The sequence below is a fragment of the Triticum urartu genome, chromosome 5 (assembly GCF_003073215.2).
Source record: "Triticum urartu cultivar G1812 chromosome 5, Tu2.1, whole genome shotgun sequence".
NCBI classification, from domain to species: domain Eukaryota; kingdom Viridiplantae; phylum Streptophyta; class Magnoliopsida; order Poales; family Poaceae; genus Triticum; species Triticum urartu.
This window is the reverse complement of record NC_053026.1, coordinates 374,215,188-374,236,384: the sequence shown is the minus strand read 5'-3', so window position 1 is coordinate 374,236,384 and position 21,197 is coordinate 374,215,188.

Sequence of the window (21,197 nt, the reverse complement as noted above, 5' to 3'; positions counted from 1 at the left end):
CGATATTTGGGTTTTGTTTGGCCAACATGATCTATTTATCTTGCAATGGGAAGAGGTGCTTTGTAGTGGGTTCGATCTTATGTAGCTTGATCCCAGTGACAGAAGGGGAACCGACACGTATGTATCATTGCTACTAAGGATAAAACGATGGGGTCTATCTCTACATAGATAGATCTTGTCTACATCATGTCATCATTCTTATTGCATTACTCCCTTTCTCCATGAACTTAATAGACTAGATGCATGCTGGATAGCGGTCGATGTGTGGAGTAATAGTAGTAGATGCAGGCAGGAGTCGGTCTACTAATCTTGGACATGATGCCTATATAATGATCATTGCATGGATATCATCTTGATTATTTGAAGTTCTATCAATTGCCCAACAGTAATTTGTTCACCCACCGTTTGCTATTTTCTCGAGAGAAGCCACTAGTGAAACCTACGGCCCCGGGGTCTCTTTCTCATATATTTGCCTTTGAGATCTACTTTTCCTTTGCATTTATTTTCAGATCTATCAAACCAAAAATACAAAAATACTTTGCTGCACTTTATTTTATTTGCGATCTATTTATTCAATTTATTACAACTTTCTCCCGTCCACGCACCAATTTCTGGCGCTGTTACCCAAATGGGATTGACAACCCCTTTAACACATTGGGTTGCGAGTGGTTGTTATTTGTGTGCAGGGGCTGTTTACGTTGTGTTGTTTGGTTCTCCTACTAGTTCGATAACCTTGGTTTCATCACTGAGGGAAATAACTACCGTCGCTATGCTGCATCATCCCTTCCTCTTTGGGGAAATACCGACGTAGTCCTAGCCGACATCAAAAGGAATTTCTGGCGCCGTTGCCGGGGAGGATCTTCAACATATACCAGGTTCCTAATCACACATCTTATCTCCTCGCAATTTACAGTATTTGCCATTTGCATCTCGTTTTCCTCACCCCCACTTCACAAAAAATGCCGTTTTATTCGCCCCTCTTTTTCCGTTCGCCGTCTTCTTGCCGGATCTGTCTTTGAGTGCAATCTTGTTGTGTGGTTATCATGACTCAAGAGAACACCAAGTTATGTGATTTCTCAAATACCGACAACAATGATTTTATCGGCACTCCGATTGCTCCTCCCGCCACTAGTGCGGAGTCCAGTGATATTAATACTGCTTTGCTGAATCTTGTTATCAAAGATCAATTTTCCGATACTCCTAGTGAGGATGCCGCTTCCCATCTTAATACCTTCATGGAATTATGCGACATGCAAAAGAAAAAATATGTGGACAATGATGTCATGAAGATGAAATTATTTCCGTTTTCTTTGTGCGATTCTGCAAAAAATTGGTTCTCTTCTTTGCCTCGCAATAGTATCGATTCTTTGAATAAGTGCAAAGATGCTTTTATTACTAAGAATTTTCCGCCTGCAAAAATTATTTCCCTTAGAACCCAGATCATGAATTTCAAGAAACTTGAACATGAGCATGTTGCACAATCTTGGGAAAGGATGAAAATGATGCTAAGGAATTGCCCAACTCATGGGTTAAATCTTTGGATGATCATACAAAATTTTTATGCAGGATTGAATTTTGTTTCTTGTAATCTTTTAGATTCCTCTGCGGGTGGTACTTTTATGGAAATTACTTTGGGTTAAGCCACCAAATTTCTTGATAATATTATGGCAAATTATTCGCAATGGCATACCGAAAGAGCTCCTACTAGTAAAAAAGTTAATTCGGTTGAAGAAATTTCTTCTTTGAGTGAAAAAGTTGATGCTCTTATGAAATTGGCTGCGTGTAAAAGTGCTTCTATGATTTTAATGATATGCCTTTGTCTACTTTGATTGAGCAAAATAGTGATGCCATAGATGTCAATTTTATTTCTCGAAATAATTTCAACAACAATGCTTATAGAGGTAATTTTAATCCTAGGTCTTTTCCTAGTAATTCCTCTAATAGTTATGGTAATTACTATGGAAATCAAGCTTATAATAATAATAAGGCTGGTTGTAATGGGGAGTATCATATACTAGTATCATGCATATGATACTAGTGTATGATACTACCTCCCTAATGCATAGTATCATATATTAGTATCATGTAGTACTCTATTTATTGTCATGCATGACACAAAGTAGCATAGAATTTAATATGATACGGTATCATGATATGATACTACACCCTCTCTTTCTTCATTTAATGCCATGACACGTCATCAAAAATGCCTAGTTGGCATGCATGATACTAGCTATGATACTACCATTACGACCAGCCTAAGAACACCTCTGATCTTGATAATAATATTAAAGAATTTATCAGCACGCAAAAAGTTTTCAACACTTCCATAGAAGAAAAGTTGAGTAAGATTGATGATTTGTCTAGAAGTGTTGATGGAATTTCTCATGATGTGGAAAATCTCAAGATGAAAAATTTTGTGCCTAAGGTTGATGAATCAATTAAATCTCTTTATGTTTCTATGGATGAAAGTAAGAAAAGAATCACTATGCTTAGAGCTAAAAGAGAATTTTTAGAAAAAGCATTTTCTAGTGATTACTTTCACAAAAGTGATGAAGATCTTAAAATGATTGGTGTTTCTTCTATTGATTCCTCGTTTAGTAATATTAAGATTGATGAAAAAGGGACTAGAGAAGAGTCAACTTTAGGTAGAAGGCGTCCCGATATTTTGGAGGGTGAAAATCTTGTTGAGAAAATTGACAAAAGTGGGTTTGAAGAGGTCAAAACTTTAGCTAGTGATGTACCCACTCTTTTGGATTACAAAGACTTTAATTATGATAGTTGCTATTTGATTGATTATATTTATTTGTTGCAATCCATGATAAATTCACCCCATGACTATGAACAAAATAAAGTTTTTACTAAACATATTGTTGATGCTATGATGAAAGCTTTTGAAGAAAAATTGGAATTGGAAGTTTCAATTCCTAGAAAATTGCATGATGAATGGGAACCTACTATCAAAGTAAAGATTAAAAATTATGAGTGTTTTTCTTTGTGTGACTTGGGTGCTAGTGTTTCTATAATTCCGAAATCTTTATGTGATGTGCTTGGTCTTACCGATATTGAATCATGTTCTTTAAATTTGCACTTGGCGGATTCTACTATTAAAAAGCCTATGAGAAGAATTAATGGTGTTCTTATCCTTGCAAATAGGAATTATGTGCGCATATATTTTATTTTTCTTGATATTGATTGTAATCCGTCTTGTCCAATTATTCTTGGTAGACCGTTTTTACGCACTATCAGTGCCGTGATTGATATGAAAGAAGGCAATATTAAGCTCCAATTTCCTTTGAGGAAGGGTATGTAACACTTCCCTAGAACAAGAATTAGGCCACCTTATGAATCAATCATGAGAGCATCTTATGGATCTCGAAACAAAGATGACAAAACTTAGATCCTTGCTTTATGCCTAGCTAAGGGCGTAAAATTATAGCGCTTGTTGGGAGGCAACCCAATGAATAAAATTTATTTTTTGCTTTCTGTTCTTGAGTGTTTGCACAATTATGATACTATTATAATTGTGTTTTTTGTATTTTAATTAGTGTTTGTGGCAAGTAAAGCCTTTAGGATCTTCTTGGGTGATAGTTGTTTGATCTTGCTGAAAAAACAGAAACTTTTGCGCTCGTGAAAATAATTCTCATTTTTTACCAGAGAGCAATAAAATACTCATTTCTTTCGAAGTATATCCATATACAAATTGCTAAGGCCTTCCTAATTTTTCAGAATTTTTGGAGTTAAAGAAGTAATCGAAACACCCAGTTTACTACAGACTATTATGTTTTTGACAGATTCTGTTTTCTTTGCGTTTTGTGCTTGTTTTGATGGCTCTATGGTTTCCTTTGATGATTTTTTGCCATAGAAAAGTTGGAATACAGTAGATATAATGCAAGAACAAAATATGAATTTGTTTGATACAACACTTATAGTAGTGATTTCTTTTATTATACCAACGGATCTCACGAAGGTTTTGTTGAGTTTTGTGTGATTGAAGTTTTCAAGTTTTGGGTTATCTTACGGTGGATGAAGGAATAAGGAGTAAGAAGAGCCTAAGCATGGGTATGCCCCAGCACCCCCCGCTATTATCCAAAAGAGAGCAAGCAACTAAGCTTGGGGATGCCCCTGAGTGGCATCTCCTCTTTCTTCTAACGACCATCGGTATTTTACTCGAAGCTATATTTTTATTCGTCACATACTATGTGTTTTGCTTGGAGCGTCTTGTATGATATGAGTCTCTGCTTGTTTTATTTTGTGTTTTAATTCTTGATTCCTTGCTGGACACACCTATTTGAGAGAGCCAAAATTATGTCATGACTTGTTAGAATTGCTCTCTTTGATTCACTTAAATTTTTTATGATCTATGGACTTGCTCTAGTGCTTCACTTATTTCTTTTTTAGCACGGTGTGCTTTAGTATTTTTGAAGAAATGCTCTCTTCACTTAGATTTATTTGAGAGTTAATAAAATTTTCAATAAATTCTCTCTTGCTTCACTTAAATTAATTTGAGAGAAAGAAAAAAATTATGCTCATGATCTTCACTTATATTTGTTTGAGAGTGTCAAAAGCAACATATGAAAATTAGTTCCAAAGTGATAGATATCCAAGAAGGATATAATAAAAAATTTCATGAAGATCATTGGACAAAATAAACTTGATTCTTAGTAATAGTTTTGAGATATGATGACGTGATATGTGAGTTATGTTGATGAGCAATTATGCTTTAGTAAGAATATTCGTGTTAAGATTTGTGATTCCCTATGCAAGCACGAAAGTAAATAATTATGCAATGAGATTATATCCTACTTGTGGTGCATTATTTGGTGTTAGTTATGCTTAATTCTCGCTTATGAGATTATTCATTTCTTGGTTGGTCGCTTCTCAATCTATTGCTAGCCTTCATTTTGCACTAAGTATGGTCACTACTTGTGCATCCAAAAACCTTTAAACCAGTTTTGCCACATGAGTCCACTATATCTACCTATATGCGGTATTCTTTTGCCGTTCTAAGCAAATTTGTATGTGCCATCTCTAATTTTCAAAATAAACTTCTCTTATGTGTGTTCGTTTCGCTCGCGGAGCGGTGAGGGGTGGCTAATATTTTCCATGGTAGATGTGTTATTCTCACGATGAGTGTTTATTCACTTGTCATTGCACAAGAGTAAGGCAAAGGTATTAGGGATTCCCAATACCGAAATGAAAAATGAATTTACTTTATGTTATCAAATAATAAATTCATTGGAAAGTGTTGGTATGGAAGGCACCCATGGATACGGTTAGCCATGGAAAGTGAAAATATGGTGGAAAAAGGAATAAACTTTATTTTCTGTTTGGGAACCGCCTATGATATATCTAGCATGGAAAGTGTTGGGAACTCTAATTCGTTTTCGTTGGTGGGAAGGATACACCTCCCAGAATGTTTTTATCTCTAAGTTTTTCGCTTTGAGCTATGGCACCTCTACAAATCCCTACTTCCCTCTGCGAAGGGCCTTTCTTTTACTTTATGCAATTTTTATTTTGAATTTGAGTCTCCATCTTCTCTTATAAAAGCACCAACTAGGAGGCAATATGATCGTACTTGAGTATTGGGTGTAGTTAATATGCGAGTGTGTTTCATGAATGGATCAATGATTGAGCATGATGGGCTAGGGATAGCTTATTTTAGCATTGATATTTTCAAAGACACAGTTGCTTGTCGATATGCTTGAGTATTTAAGTTATCATGTCAAAACTAGACTATTGCTTTGAACAATATAAAAGTCCAAATGTCCATGCTATAAAGAAAAGAATATGATATGACATGTTAGGCAGCATTCCACATCAAAAATTCTGTTTTTATCACTTACCTAATCAAGGACGAGTAGGAGTTAAGCTTGGGTATGTTGATACGTCTCCAACATATCTATACTTTTTGATTGTTCCATGATGTTATATTATCAATCTTGGATGTTTTCTAATCATTTTATAGTCATTTTATATCATTTTTGGTACTAACCTATTGTCATAGTGCCAAGTGCCAGTTGCTGTTTTTTGCATGTTTTTACATTGCAGAAAATCAATACCATACGGAGTCCAAATGCCACGAAACTTTACGGAGATTTTTTATGGACCATAAGACACCTAATGGGCCTTGGCTGCGCCTGGGGGGGGGGTGCTCCGAGGAGCGCACAACCTTGTGCCCACCTTGGGTGCCCCCGGACTGCCTCTTAGCTCTATTACTACCCCAATATTCCCAAACCCCTATGGGAGTTGACGGAATATTGATCCAGCCGCTGCAGAGTCCAGAACCACCAGATCCAATCTAGACACCATCTCGGATGGGGTTCACCACCTCCATTGGTGCCTCTCCGATGATGTGTGAGTAGCTCTTTGTAGACCTTCGGGTCCATAGTTAGTAGCTAGATGGATTCCTCTCTCTCGTTTCATTCTCAATACCTCTTGGTGATCCATATGATGTAACTCTTTTTGCGGTGTGTTTGTTGGGATCTGATGAACTTTGAGTTTATGATCAGTTATATCTTTTTGAAAGTATTTGAGTTTCTTTGATCTCTTTTATTCATGATCTCTTATAGCCTCGTATTTCTTCTCCGGTATTTGGGTTTTGTTTGGCCAACTTGATCTATTTATCTTGCAATGGGAAGATGTGCTTTGTAGTGGGTTCGATCTTACGGTGCTTGATCCCAGTGATAGAAGGGTAACTGACATGTATGTATCGTTGCTACCAAGGATAAAATGATGGGGTATATCTCTACATAGATAGATCTTGTCTACATCATGTCATCGTTCTTATTGCATTACTCTGTTTCTCCATGAACTTAATACACTATATGCATGCTGGATAGCGGTCGATGTGTGGAGTAATAGTAGTAGATGCAGGCAGGAGTCGGTCTACTAATCTTGGACGTGATGCCTATATAATGATCATTGCCTGGATATCGTCATGATTATTTGAAGTTCTATCAATTGCCCAACAGTGATTTGTTCACCCACCGTTTGCTATTTTCTCGAGAGAAGCCACTAGTGAAACTTACGGCCCCCGGGTCTCTTTCTCATATATTTGCCTTTGCGGTCTACTTTTCCTTTGCATTTATTTTCAGATCTATTAAACCAAAAATACAAAAAATACTTTGTTGCACTTTATTTTATTTGCGATCTATTTATTCAATCTATTACAACTTTCTCCCGTCCACGCACCAATTTCTGGCGCCGTTACCAGAAAGGGATTGACAACCCCTTTAACATGTCGGGTTGCGAGTGGTTGTTATTTGTGTGCAGGGTCTGTTTACGTTGTGTTGTTTTGGTTCGATAACCTTGGTTTCATCACTGAGGGAAATACCTACCGCCGCTGTGCTACATCATCCCTTCCTCTTTGGGGAAATACCGACGTAGTCCTAGCCGACATCATGGGCACAACCCACCTGGGCGCGCCTGGCAAGCCAGGCACGCCCTGGTGTCTTGTGCCCACCAGGGTGACCTTCCCAGTAGTTTCTTATTTTCCTATTTTTTTGTTATTTTCCAAAACAGACAGAAAATATTTTTGTAGATTTTTCGGAGTCCGTCTACTTACCGTATCATGTACCTCCTCTTTTTCACGATTCTGGAGTGTTCCGGAAGGTCTCTTTTATATGTTCTTCTGGTGTCATAGTTTGGATAATATTGCTTTCAACATTAATGGGCGTACCTGAGATATAATGTTTTATTCTTTGCCCATTAACAACCTTCGGGTTAGTGCCTTCGGCATTATTTATTTTCATAGCTCCAGATCGATAAACCTCCTCGATAACATAGGGTCCTTCCCATTTGGAGAGGAGTTTTCCTGCAAAGAATCTAAAACGAGAGTTGTACAAAAGAACATATTCTCCAACTTTGAACTCACGCTTTTGGATTCTTTTATCATGCCATCTTTTCACTTTTTCTTTAAATAACTTGGCATTTTCATAATCTTGGGTTCTCCATTCATATAGAGAGCTAATATCAAATAACCTCTTTTCACCGGCAAGTTTGAAATCATAGTTGAGTTCTTTGATTGCCCAATATGCTTTATGTTCTAACTCAAGAGGCAAATGACAAGCTTTTCCATAAACCATTTTATAAGGAGACATACCCATAGGATTTTATATGCTGTTCTATAAGCCCAAAGTGCATCATCTAATTTCTTAGACCAATTCTTTCGGGACCTATTGACAGTCTTTTGCAAATTTAATTTTATTTCTCTATTGCTAAGTTCACCTTGACCAATAGACTGAGGATGATAGGGTGATGCAATTCTATGGTTAACATCATACTTGGCAAGCATTTTACGGAAAGCACCATGAATAAAATGTGAACCACCATGAGTCATTAAATATCTAGGGACTCCAAACCTCGGGAAAATAACTTCCTTCAGCATTTTAATAGAGGTGTTGTGATCAACACTACTAGTTGGAATAGTTTCTACCCACTTAGTAACATAATCGACAGCAAAAAAATATGAGTATACCCATTAGAGGAAGGAAAAGGTCCCATGTAATCAAATCCCCAAACATCAAGTGGTTCAATAGAAAGTGAATAATTCATAGGCATTTCTTGACGCTTACTGATATTACCTATTATTTGACATTCATCACAAGATAAGATGAACTTACGGGCATCCTTGAAGAGAGTAGGCCAATAAATTGCAATACCTTGTGAGCAATTCTGTCTCCCGCATGATGTCCTCCATAAGCTTCGAAGTGACATCTCCGTAGGATTTATCCCTGTTCATGCTCAAGTACACAACGTCTAATAATACCATCTACTCCTTCTTTATAAAGATGTGGGTCATCCCAAAAGTAATGTCTTAAATCATAGAAGAATTTTTCTTTTGTTGGTATGTAAATCTAGGTGGTAAATATTTAGCAACAATGTAATTAGCATAGTCAGCATACCAAGGAGTGTTATGAGAAACACTTATTGCAGCTAACTGCTCATTAGGAAAACTATCATCAATAGGTAGTGGGTCATGAAGGACAGTTTCAAGTCTAGACAAGTTATCAACTACGGGGTTCTCTGCTCCTTTTCCATCAGTGATATGCAAATGAAATTCTTGTAGCAAGAGAACCCATCGAATAAGTCTAGGTTTAGCATCTTTATTTTCCATAAGATATCTATTAGCAACATGGTCGGTGTGAACAAGTACTTTTGAATCAACAATGTAAGATCTAAATTTATCACAAGCAAATACCACTGCTAGAAATTCTTTTTCAGTAGTAGCATAATTTCGTTGAGCAGTTTCTAGAGTTTTACTAGCATAATGAATAACATTTAGTTTCTTATCAACTCTTTGTCCTAGAATAGCACCAATAGCATAATCACTAGCATCACTCATAATTTCAAAAGGCAAGTTCCAGTCAGGTGGTTGAACAATAGGTGCAGAAATTGAAGGAAATATGCCCATAATAAAGTTGTTATTTATATTTCCTTATATCATGATAAATGTTTATTATTCATGCTAGAATTGTATTAACTAGAAACTTAGTACATGTGTGAATACATAGACAAACAAAGTGTCCCTAGTTTGCCTCTACTTGACTAGCTCGTTAATCAAAGATGGTTATGTTTCCTGACCATAGACATGTGTTGTCATTTGATGAACGTGATCACATCATTAGAGAATTATGTGCTGGACAAGAACCATCCGTTAGCTTAGCACTATGATCATTTAGTTTATTGCTATTGCTTTCTTCATGACTTATACATGTTCCTATAACTATGAGATTATGCAACTCCCGAATACCGAAGGAACACTTAGTGTGCTATCAAACGTCACAACGTAACTGGGTGATTATAAAGATGCTCTACAGGTGTCTCCGATGGTGTTTGTTGAGTTGGCATAGATCGAGATTAGGATTTGTCACTCTGATTGTCAGAGAGGCATCTCTAGGCCCTCTCGGTAATGCACATCACTATAAGCCTTGCAAGCAATGTGACTAATGAGTTAGTTGTGGGATGATGCATTACGGAACGAGTAAAGAGACTTGCCAGTAACGAGATTGAACTAGGAATGAGGATACCGACGATCGAATCTTGGGCAAGTAACATACCGATGACAATGGGAACAACGTATGTTGTTATGCGGTTTGACCGATAAAGATCTTCGTAGAATATGTAGGAGAGCATCAAGGTTCCGCTATTGGTTATTGACCGGAGATGTGTCTTGGTCATGTCTACATAGTTCTCGAACCCGTAGGGTTCGCATGCTTAACGTTCGATGATGATTTGTATTATGTGTTATGTGATTTGATGACCGAAGTTTGTTTGGAGTCCCGGATGAGATCACGGACATGACAAGGAGTCTCGAAATGGTCGAGACGTAAATATTGGTATATTGGAAGGCTATATTCGGACATCGGAAAGGTTCTGAGTGGTTCGGGTATTTTTCGGAGTACTAGAGAGTTATGGGAATTCGCCGGGAGAAGTATTGGGCCTTAATGGGCCTTAGTGGAAAGGAGAGAAGGGCCACAAGGGGAGGCCGCGCGCCCCCCATGGGCTGGTCCGAATTGGACTAGGGAGGGGCATCGCCCCCCTCTTTCCTTCTCCCTCTTCTCTCCTTCCTTCTTCTCCTAGTTGGACTAGGAAAGGGGGAAACCTACTCCTACTAGGAGTAGGAATCCCCCCTTTGGGCGCGCCCCTTGTGGCCGGCCCTCCTCCTCCTCCCCTCCTTTATATACGGGGGAGGGGGTACCCCATAGATGCACAAGTTGATCTTTAGCCGTGTGCGGTGCCCCCCTCCACAGTTTTCCACCTCGATCATATTGTCATAGTGCTTAGGCGAAGCCCTGCGTTGGTAACTTCATCATCACCGTCAACACACCATCGTGCTGACGCAACTCACCCTCGGCCTCAACTAGATCAAGAGTACGAGGGACGTCACCGAGCTGAACGTGTGTAGATCACGGAGGTGTCGTGCGTTGATCGGTTGGATCACAAAGATGTTCGACTACATCAACCGCGTTACTCAATGCTTCCGCTTTCGGTCTACGAGGGTACGTAGACACACTCTCCCCTCTCGTTGCTATGCGTCTCCTAGATAGATCTCGCGTGTTCGTAGGATTTTTTTTTGAAATATAGCGTTCCCCAACAGTGGCATCCCCAGGTCTATGCATAGATGTTATATGCACGAGTAGAACACAAAGGAGTTGTGGGCGTGGGTATATACATATTGCTTGCCGTCACTAGTTGTTTCTTGATTCGACGGTATTGTTGGATGAGGCGGCCCGGACCGACATTACATGACCGCGTTCATGAGACTAGTTCTACCGACGTGCTTTGCACACAGGTGGCTGGCGGGTGTCAGTTTCTCCAACTTTAGTTGAATCGGATTCAATGAAAAGGGTTCTTTCTGAAGATCAAAAAGCAATCACTATACCATGTTGTGGTTTTGATGCGTAGGTAAGAACAGTTCTTGCTAGAAGCCCGTAGCAGCCACGTAAAACTTGCAACAACAAAGTAGAGGACGTCTAACTTGTTTTTGCAGGGCTTGCTGTGATGTGATATGGTCAAGAGGTGATGGTATATAATTTGTTGTATGAGATTATCATGTTTTGTAACAGTTATTGGCATCTGGCAGGAGCCATATGGTTTTCACTTTATTGTATGAAATGCAATCGCCATGTAATTGCTTTACTTTATCACTAAGTGGTAGCGATAGTCATTGAAGCAATAGTTGGCGAGACGACAATGATGCTTCGATGGAGATCAAGGTGTCAAGTTGGTGATCATGACGGTGCTTTGGAGATGGAGATCAAAGGCACAAGATGATGATGGCCATATCATATCACTTATTTAATTGCATGTGATGTTTATCCTTTATGCATCTTATTTTGCATTGTACGGCGGTAGCATTATAAGATGATCTCTCACTAAATTTCAAGGTACAAGTGTTCTCCCTGAGTATGCACTATTGCTACAGTTCGTCGTGCCGAGACACCACGTGATGATCGGGTGTGATAAGCTCTACGTTCACATACAACGGGTGCAAGCCAGTTTTGCACACGCAGAATAATCGGGTTAAACTTGACGAGCCTAGCATATGCAGATATGGCCTCGGAACACCGAGACTGAAAGGTCGAGCGTGAATCATATAGTAGATATGATCAACAAAGTGATGTTCACCATTGAAAACTACTCCATCTCACGTGATGATCAGACATGGTTTAGTTGATATGGATCACGTGGTCACTTAGATGATTAGAGGGATGTCTATCTAAGTGGGAGTTCTTAAGTAATATGATTAATTGAACTTAAATTTATCATGAACTTAGTCCTGATAGTATTTGCATTTCTATGTTATAGATCAATTGCTCACGTATAGCTTCCCCGTTTTATTTATGATATGTTCCTAGAGAAAACTATGTTGAAAGATGTTAGTAGCAATGATGCGGACTAGCTCCGTGATCTGAGGATTATCCTCATTGCTGCACAGAAGAATTATGTCCTTGATGCACCGCTAGGTGATGGGCTTATTGCAGGAGCATAAGCAGACATTATGAATGTTTGGAAAGCTCGGTATGATGACTACTTGATAGTTTAGTGCGCCATGTTTTACGGCTTAGAACCAGGACTTCAAAAACGTTTTGAACGCCACGGAGCATATAAGATGTTCCAAGAGTTGAAATTGGTATTTCAGACTCATGCCTGTGTCGAGAGGTATGAGACCTCTGACAGTACTTTGCCTACAAGATGGAGGAGAATAGCTCAACCAGTGAGCATTTGCTCAGATTGTCTGGGTACTACAATTGCTTGAATCAAGTGGGAGTTAATCTTCCAGATAAGATAGTGATTGACAGAGTTCTCCAGTCACTATCACCAAGTTAATGGAACTTAGTGATGAACTGTAATATGCAAGGGATGACGTAAAACAATCCCCGAGCTCTTCGCGATACTGAAATCGGCGAAGGTAGAAATAAAAAAAAAGCATCAAGTGTTGATGGTTGACAAGACCACTAGTTTCAAGTAAAAGGGCAAGGGGAGGAAAGGGAACTTCAAGAAGAATGGCAAGAAAGTTGCCACTCCCATGAAGAAGCCCAAAGCTAGACCCAAGCCTGAAACTTAGTGCTTCTACTGCAAAGGAAATGGTCACTGGAAGCGGAACTGCCCCTAATACTTAGCGGATAAGAAGGATGGCAAAGTGAACAAAAGTATATATGATATACATGTTATTGATGTGTACTTTACTAGTGTTCATAGTAGCCCCTGGGTATTTGATACTGGTTCAGTTGCTATGATTAGTAACTTGAAACAGGAGTTACAAAATGAACAAAGACTAGTTGAGGGCAAAGTGACGATGTGTGTTGGAAGTAATTCCAAGGTTGATAAGATCACCATCGCACACTCCCTTTACCTTCGAGATTAGTGTTGAACCTAAAATAAATGTTATTTGGTGTTTGCGTTGAGCATAATATGATTGGATCATGTTTATTGCAATACGGTTATTCATTTAAAGTCAAAGAATGATTGTTATTCTGTTTAGATGAATAAAAACTTCTGTGGTCATACACCCAAGGTGAATGATTTATTGATTCTTGATTGTAGTGATACACATATTCATAATATTGAAGCCAAAAGATGCAAAGGTTAATAATGATAGTGCAACTTATTTGTGGCATTGCCGTTTAGGTCATATTGGTGTAAAGCGCATGAAGAAACTCCATGCTGATGGGCTTTTGGAATCGCTTGATTATGAATCACTTGATGCTTGCGAACCATGCCTCATGGGCAAGATGACTAAGACTCTGTTCTCCGGAACAATGAAGTGAGCAACATACTTATTAGAAATAATACATACTGATGTATGCGATCCAATGAGTGTTGAGGCTCGCAGCGGGTATCATTATTTTCTGACCTTCACAGATGATTTGAGCAGATATGAGTATATCTACTTAATGAAGCACAAGTCTGAAACATTTGAAAAGTTTAAATAATTTCAGAGTGAAGTGGGGAATCGTCATAACAAGAAAATGAAGTTTCTACAATCTGATCGTGGAGACGAAATATTTGAGTTGCGAATTTGGCCTTCAATTGAAACAATGTCGAATAGTTTCACAACTCACGCCACCTGGAACACCACAACGTAATGGTGTGTCTGAACGTCGTAACCGTACTTTATTAGATATGGTATGATTTATGATGTCTCTTACCGATTTACCACTATCGTTTTGGGGTTATGCATTAGAGAGAGCTGCATTCACGTTAAATAGGGCACCATCTAAAACTGTTGAGACGACACCATATGAACTGTGGTTTAGCAAGAAACCTAAGCCGTCGTTTCTTAAAGTTTGGAGTTGCAATGCTTATGTGAAAAAGTTTTAGCTTGATAAGCTCAAACCCAAATCAGAGAAGTGTGTCTTCATAGGATACCCAAAAGAAACTGTTGGGTACACCTTCTATCACAGATCCGAAGGCAAGATCTTTGTTGCTAAGAGTAGATCCTTTCTAGAGAAGGAGTTTCTCTCGAAAGAAGTGAGTGGGAGGAAAGTAGAACTTGATGAGGTAATTGTACCTTCTCCCGAATTGAAAAGTAGTTCATCACAAAAATCAGTTCCAGTAATACCTACACCAATTAGTGAGGAAGTTAATGATGATGATCATGAAACTTCAGATCAAGTTACTACCGAACCTCGTAGGTCAACCAGAGTACATTACACACCAGAGTGGTACAGTAATCCTGTTCTAGAAGTCATGTTACTAGACCATGACGAACCTATGAACTATGAGGAAGCGATGATGAGCCCAGATTCCGCAAAATGGCTTAAGGCCATGGAATCTGAGATGGGATCCATGTATGAGAACAAAGTATGGACTTTGATTGACTTGCCCGATGATCGGCGAGCCATTGAGAATAAATGGATTTTCAAGAGGAATACGGATAGTAGTGTTACTATATGCAAAGCTCGAATTGTCGCAAAAGGTTTTCGACAAGTTCAAGGTGTTGACTACAATGAGATTTTCTCACTCGTATCGATGCTTAAAAGTTTGTCTGGATCATGTTAGCAGTTGCCGCATTTTATGAAATCTGGTAAATGGATATCAAAACTACATTCCTTAATGGATTTATTAAAAAAGAGTTGTATATGATGCAACCATAAGGTTTTGTCAATCCTAAAGATGCTAACAAAGTGTGCAAGATCCAGCGATCCATCTATGGACTGGTGCAGGCATCTCAGAGTTGGAATATGTGCTTTGATGAGTTGATCAAAGCATATAGTTTTATATAGACTTTTGGAGAAGCCTATATTTACAAGAAAGTGAGTGGGAGCTCTGTAGCATTTCTGATATTATATGTGGATGACATATTGTTGATCGGAAATGATACTGAATTTCTGGATAGCATAAAAGGATACTTGAATAAGAATTTTTCAATGAAAGTCCCCGGTAAAGCTGCTTACATATTGGGCATCAAGATCTATAGAGATAGATCAAGACGCTTGATAATTTTTTCAATGAGTACATACCTTGACAAGTTTTTGAAGTAGTTGAAAATGGAACAGTCAATGAAGGAGTTCTTGACTGTGTTGCATGGTGTGAAGTTGAGTAAAGACTCAACCCGACCACGAAAGAAAATAGAAAGATAATGAAAAAGTCATTCCCTATGCCTCAGTCATAGGTTCTATAAAGTATGCTATGCTGTGTACCAGACCTATTGTATACCTTAGCATGATTTTAGCAAGGGAGTACAATAGTGATCTAGGAGTAGATCACTGGACAATGGTCAAAATTATCCTTGAAGGACTAAGAAAATATTTCTCGATTATGGAGGTGATAAAAGAGTTCGTCGTAAAGAGTTACGTTGATGCAAGCTTTTGACACCAATCTAGATGACTCTAAGTCTCGATCTAGATACATATAGAAAGTGGGAGCAATTAGCTAGAGTAGCTCTGTGCAGAGCATTATAGACATAGAAATTTGCAAAATACACACGGATCTGAATGTTGCAGACCCGTAGACTAAAGTTCTCTCACAAGCAAAACATGATCACTCTTTGGGTGTTAATCACATAGCGATGTGAACTAGATTATTGACTCTAGTAAACCCTTTGGGTATTAGTCACATGAAGGTGTGAACTAACCATACAAAGATGTGAACTATTGGTGTGAAATCACATGATGATGTGAACTAGATTATTGACTCTAGTGAAAGTGGGAGACTGAAGGAAATATGCCCTAGAGGCAATAATAAAGTTGTTATTTATATTTCCTTATATCATGATAATTTTTTATTATTCATGCTAGAATTGTATTAATTGGAAACTTAGTACATGTGTGAATAGATAGACAAACAAAGTGTCCTTAGTATGCCTTTACTTGACTAGCTCGTTAATCAAAGATGGTTATGTTTCCTAACCATAGACATGTGTTGTCATTTGATGAACGGGATCACATCATTAGAGAATGATGTGATGGATAATACCCATCAGTTAGCTTAGCACTATGATCTTTTAGCTTATTGCTATTGCTTTCTTCATGACTTATACATGTTCCTATAACTATGAGATTATGCAACTCCCGAATACCGGAGGAACACTTAGTGTGTGATAACCCACAAGTATAGGGGATCGCAACAGTTTTCGAGGGTAGAGTATTCAACCCAAATTTATTGATTCGACACAAGGGGAGCCAAATAATATTCTCAAGTATTAACAGTTGAGTTGTCAATTCAACCGCACCTGAAAGACTTAATATCTGTAGCAAAGTATTTAGTAGCAAAGTAGTATGGAAGTAACGGTAACGGTGGCAAAAGTAATAGTAGCAGTTTTGTAGTGATTGTAATAGTGGCAATGGAAAAGTAACTAAGCAAATATCAATATGTGAAAAGCTCGTAGGCAATGGATCAGTGATGGATAATTATGTCGAATGCGATTCCTCATGCAACAGTTATAACATAGGGTGACACAGAACTAGCTCCAATTCATCAATGTAATGTAGGCATGTATTCCGAATATAGTCATACGTGCTTATGGAAAAGAACTTGCATGACATCTTTTGTCCTACCCTCCCGTGGCAGCGGGGTCCTATTGGAAACTAAGGGATATTAAGGCCTCCTTTTAATAGAGTACCGGACCAAAGCATTAACACTTAGTGAATACATGAACTCCTCAAACTACGGTCATCACCAGTAAGTATCCCGATTATTGTCACTTCTGGGTTAACGGATCATAACACATAATAGGTGACTATAGACTTGCAAGATAGGATCAAGAACTCACATATATTCATGAAAACATAATAGGTTCAGATCTAAAATCATGGCACTCAGGCCCTAGTGAAAAGCATTAGGCATAGCAAAGTCATAGCAAAAACAATCTCAGAACATAATGGATACTAGGGATCAAACACTAACAAAACTAACTCAATTACATGATAAATCTCATCCAACCCATCACCGTCCAGCAAGCCTACGATGGAATTACTCACGCACGGTGGTGATCATTATGAAATTGGTGATGGAGGAAGGTTGATGATGACGATGGCGACGGATTCCCCTCTCCGGAGACCCGAACAGACTCCAGATCAGCCCTCCCGAGAGAGATTAGGGCTTGGCGGAGGCTCCGTATCGTAAAACGCGATGAATCCTTCTCTCTGATTTTTTTCTCCCCGAACGTGAATATATAGAGTTGGAGTTGAGGTTGGTGGAGCACCAGGGGGCCCACGAGGTAGGGGGCGCGCCTAGCGGGGTAGGCGCGCCCTCACCCTCGTGGATAGGGTGTGGGCCCCTGGCCTTGATTCTCTCGCCAGTATTTTTTATATATTCCAAAAATATTCTCCATTGATTTTCAGGTCATTCCGAGAACTTTTATTTCTGCACAAAAATAACACCATGGCAATTCTGCTGAAAACATCGTCAGTCCGGGTTAGTTCTATTCAAATCATGCAAGTTAGAGTCCAAAACAAGGGCAAAAGTGTTTGGAAAAGTAGATATGATGGAGATGTATCAGTGTGCTATCAAACGTCACAACATAACTGGGTGATTATAAAGATGCTCTACAGGTGTCTCCGATGGTGTTTCTTGAGTTGGCATAGATCGAGATTAGGATTTGTCACTCGGGTTATCGGAGAGGTATCTCTGGGCCCTCTCGGTAATGCACATCACTATAAGCCTTGCAAGCAATGTGACTAATGAGTTAGTTGTGGGATGATGCATTACGGAACGAGTAAAGAGACTTGCCGGTAATGAGATTGAACTAGGTATGAGGATACCGACGATCGAATCTTGGGAAAGTAACATACCGATGACAAAGGGAACAAAGATTAAATATAGATCTGATATTTTTTAGTAAATGGTGGGCGAGGGAGATAAGATGCAGAATGCTACACAATGAACCAATCCCTCTTCCCATAATACAAGAGTGTTTTGAACACTGGTGTACTGTACAAAACATTCTTATATTATGGGACGGAGGGAGTAGCTGTTAATGTAAGTACAGTGATAGACGACGTTCAGTCCTTACAAGAGGACTGCAGAGCTAAACCTCTTCAAAAGCATTTGGTTGATTCTAAATTTATGTAAGAGTCCATACAGATGTTATAATGTCCACCAAATGGACGATAATGAGGCTAACATGTGCAGTGATGCTACTTAATCAAACAGCTATGAAAGTAAGTATGGTCATACAGGGCAAGAGGTACTCACAAGAGCAATGCAGTGTGCAGTATAGTTGCAAGATTCTGTGGTCCCTTGAGAATGAATGTTCTTCTGCTAACAGTTTTCGTACAAGTGAGACGTTAGGTCAAATATAGAAATGTAGTTCAAATTGTGATGTGATATCATAGACAGTACCTTACGCTACAGACGAGACCAATGTGTAACAAGATTATTCCAGTCACTGTCTGATAAATGTAGCACCGGAGACTTTACAGAAATTTCATTTAGAGGCTTTCCATCGAAGTGCGCTTGCCTCAGGTAGGAACGATACTTCATCAATGAGTGCTTGAAAAGCACAACCAACCCTTGCTTGTCTTGAAAATCCAGTTTGGTCCTCGCCTATTTAAAAGAATGAAATCTTGTGTCTTCTGTTAGCAGAAACATATGCAGTAATTACCATGAATAACATTAGTTCATTACTTATGCATAAGTTGCGGAGGAAGACTGGAAATTGTTCTGTGTCTGCGGTATAATCTTTCCATGAAGGAAAGATGTGCACAAAGTTCCTGACAACAATATAAGCTTCATCTTCTAAACTGGGAAGAAGTGGAATAGGGGTCCTATTTGCTGCAATTGGGGCTCTCTCTGGTTCGAAAAGGGATTTGGCAACTGGATTTGGTGTACTCTTTGCTGTAATGGGGTTTTGCGTCGTAGAGCTGGTGCTATGTCAATTGGCACCATCATACTGTTTGCTGCAGTTGGGGTATGCTGAGTTGGGGCATCAGAAATGACCAGTGTAGTAGGGCTAGAGTCTGCTAGAGTTGGGCTGTTTTGTTCGCTAGGTGATATTGCAACTACACCTAATGGGCTATTTGATTTATCAGGTGTCACTACCTTTTCCAAATACTTTCCCCGTGCTACTCTGCGACCAACAATCGCCCTCTTCCTTTTGAACGTCTGATACACAAGAACAACATCTGAATGGATCAATATGGTATGATGACAGATGGAATATGTACTGAAAATGGATAGGCAGGGCGTATTCACATACATGATGTGTAAACTAAGCTAATGGCAGTGCAACAAAGTAGAAGCAATGCAAAGCATCAGTTGCAAGATATGTGCGACCAATATAACCTTGGAAAGTTAGGGCAAGCACCTTGATGGGTGAATAAGATAGAGCATCTGCCTTTGACTCCTCCACTAGGGAGCTATATTGACTTAGGTCTCCCTCTAGCTCGGAATCACTGTTAGGATCATATCCTGAGCATGAATCTGCAGGTGGAGAGCGTTTGGATTGCATTTCATCCAGACTTGATTTCAGTCCCTTAATGCCAAGTTTGATAGCCATGGCACTGTTCTACTTTATTCTTTTCATGCGCGCAAGCTCATAATCATTATGATGCTGTTCAGAATCTGAGATTCATGAAAACATAAAAAATAGTCAGATTATCTATGGAATGCATTGTGGATTCAACTCGAAGAGTGTCTCCCTATAAACCCCTGCATATGCAAAGCTCACACCCCAACTGTGCTGACCAGACCATAGACGGAAATTCAAACTTCTTATGTCTCTGTAATAGGCAGACACACATTTCAAAATTGAAGTAGGAACATCAGAATCATATCAAATTTGTATTTGAACAAATAAACCAAGGAATTATCAGTGGCATAATTTTTAGCTTCAAGGGTGGAGTGCTGGTAGTGCGACACAAAGCAAGTAGGCAGATTGTATTCCATGTAAAAGATCGTAGTGTATGTAAAAGATGGAAATGACACTTTCTTTCTATACAATGAAGTGCTCGTTGCCCACACATGATGGAAGAGATCACACAGAGAAATACTATTCACTCATGTCAACGGTTTCACTATTTTGAAACAGGGTGGTCCACCCTAAAAGAATATTGACAACAAATATGACAAGGCAAGCATAGATGTAGTGAATCAATCATTTACCTGTGAGCTTACTAGGACAAGTATGCAGAATTGTAACTGCAGTAAGAGACCGTCCAAAATCTGAATCAAGAAGTTTGTCTAGCACTTATTGTTTGCAACTAATCGACATGAATAATTGGATATCATATCGAATGAGTAAGAAAGACAAGTAAAATTGTCAACAAACCTGGCCTGCAGTAGTAATCTGGGTTAATGTCACTATGACCAATAGTCCAAAATGACTAGTGTCTGTTCCTAGGGCCGGAATTTTGAAACCCTGTGAACTTTACAGGTACTAAAGATTACTGAAATACATCTAAACCATTAAGTGTAGGTAGCACTCAGCACCCAACAAACCCTAATGACAGTCCTGCCTAATGAGTAATGGATCAATTAGAAAATGGGTGATGAGGATTGGCTGCTGAGTGTTGAGGACGTATCTCAGGATAAATCGGGTTGGCTTAGTGGGTGCTGCACGCCTGAGCCCTGAACGGACTGGGAAGGTAGGCATGGTGGCGCGCCCGGGCAGCGATGACGTTGTTGGGCAAGCGGCTCCTGACCCCCTGTTAGTCCGGCGTCTCCTCCTAGAGTCATGCCGTCCGGGGACGGCAAGTCGCCGGCGAGGCAGGCGGCTGGGGGCGAGTAGAGATCGGAAGCGCGTAGAA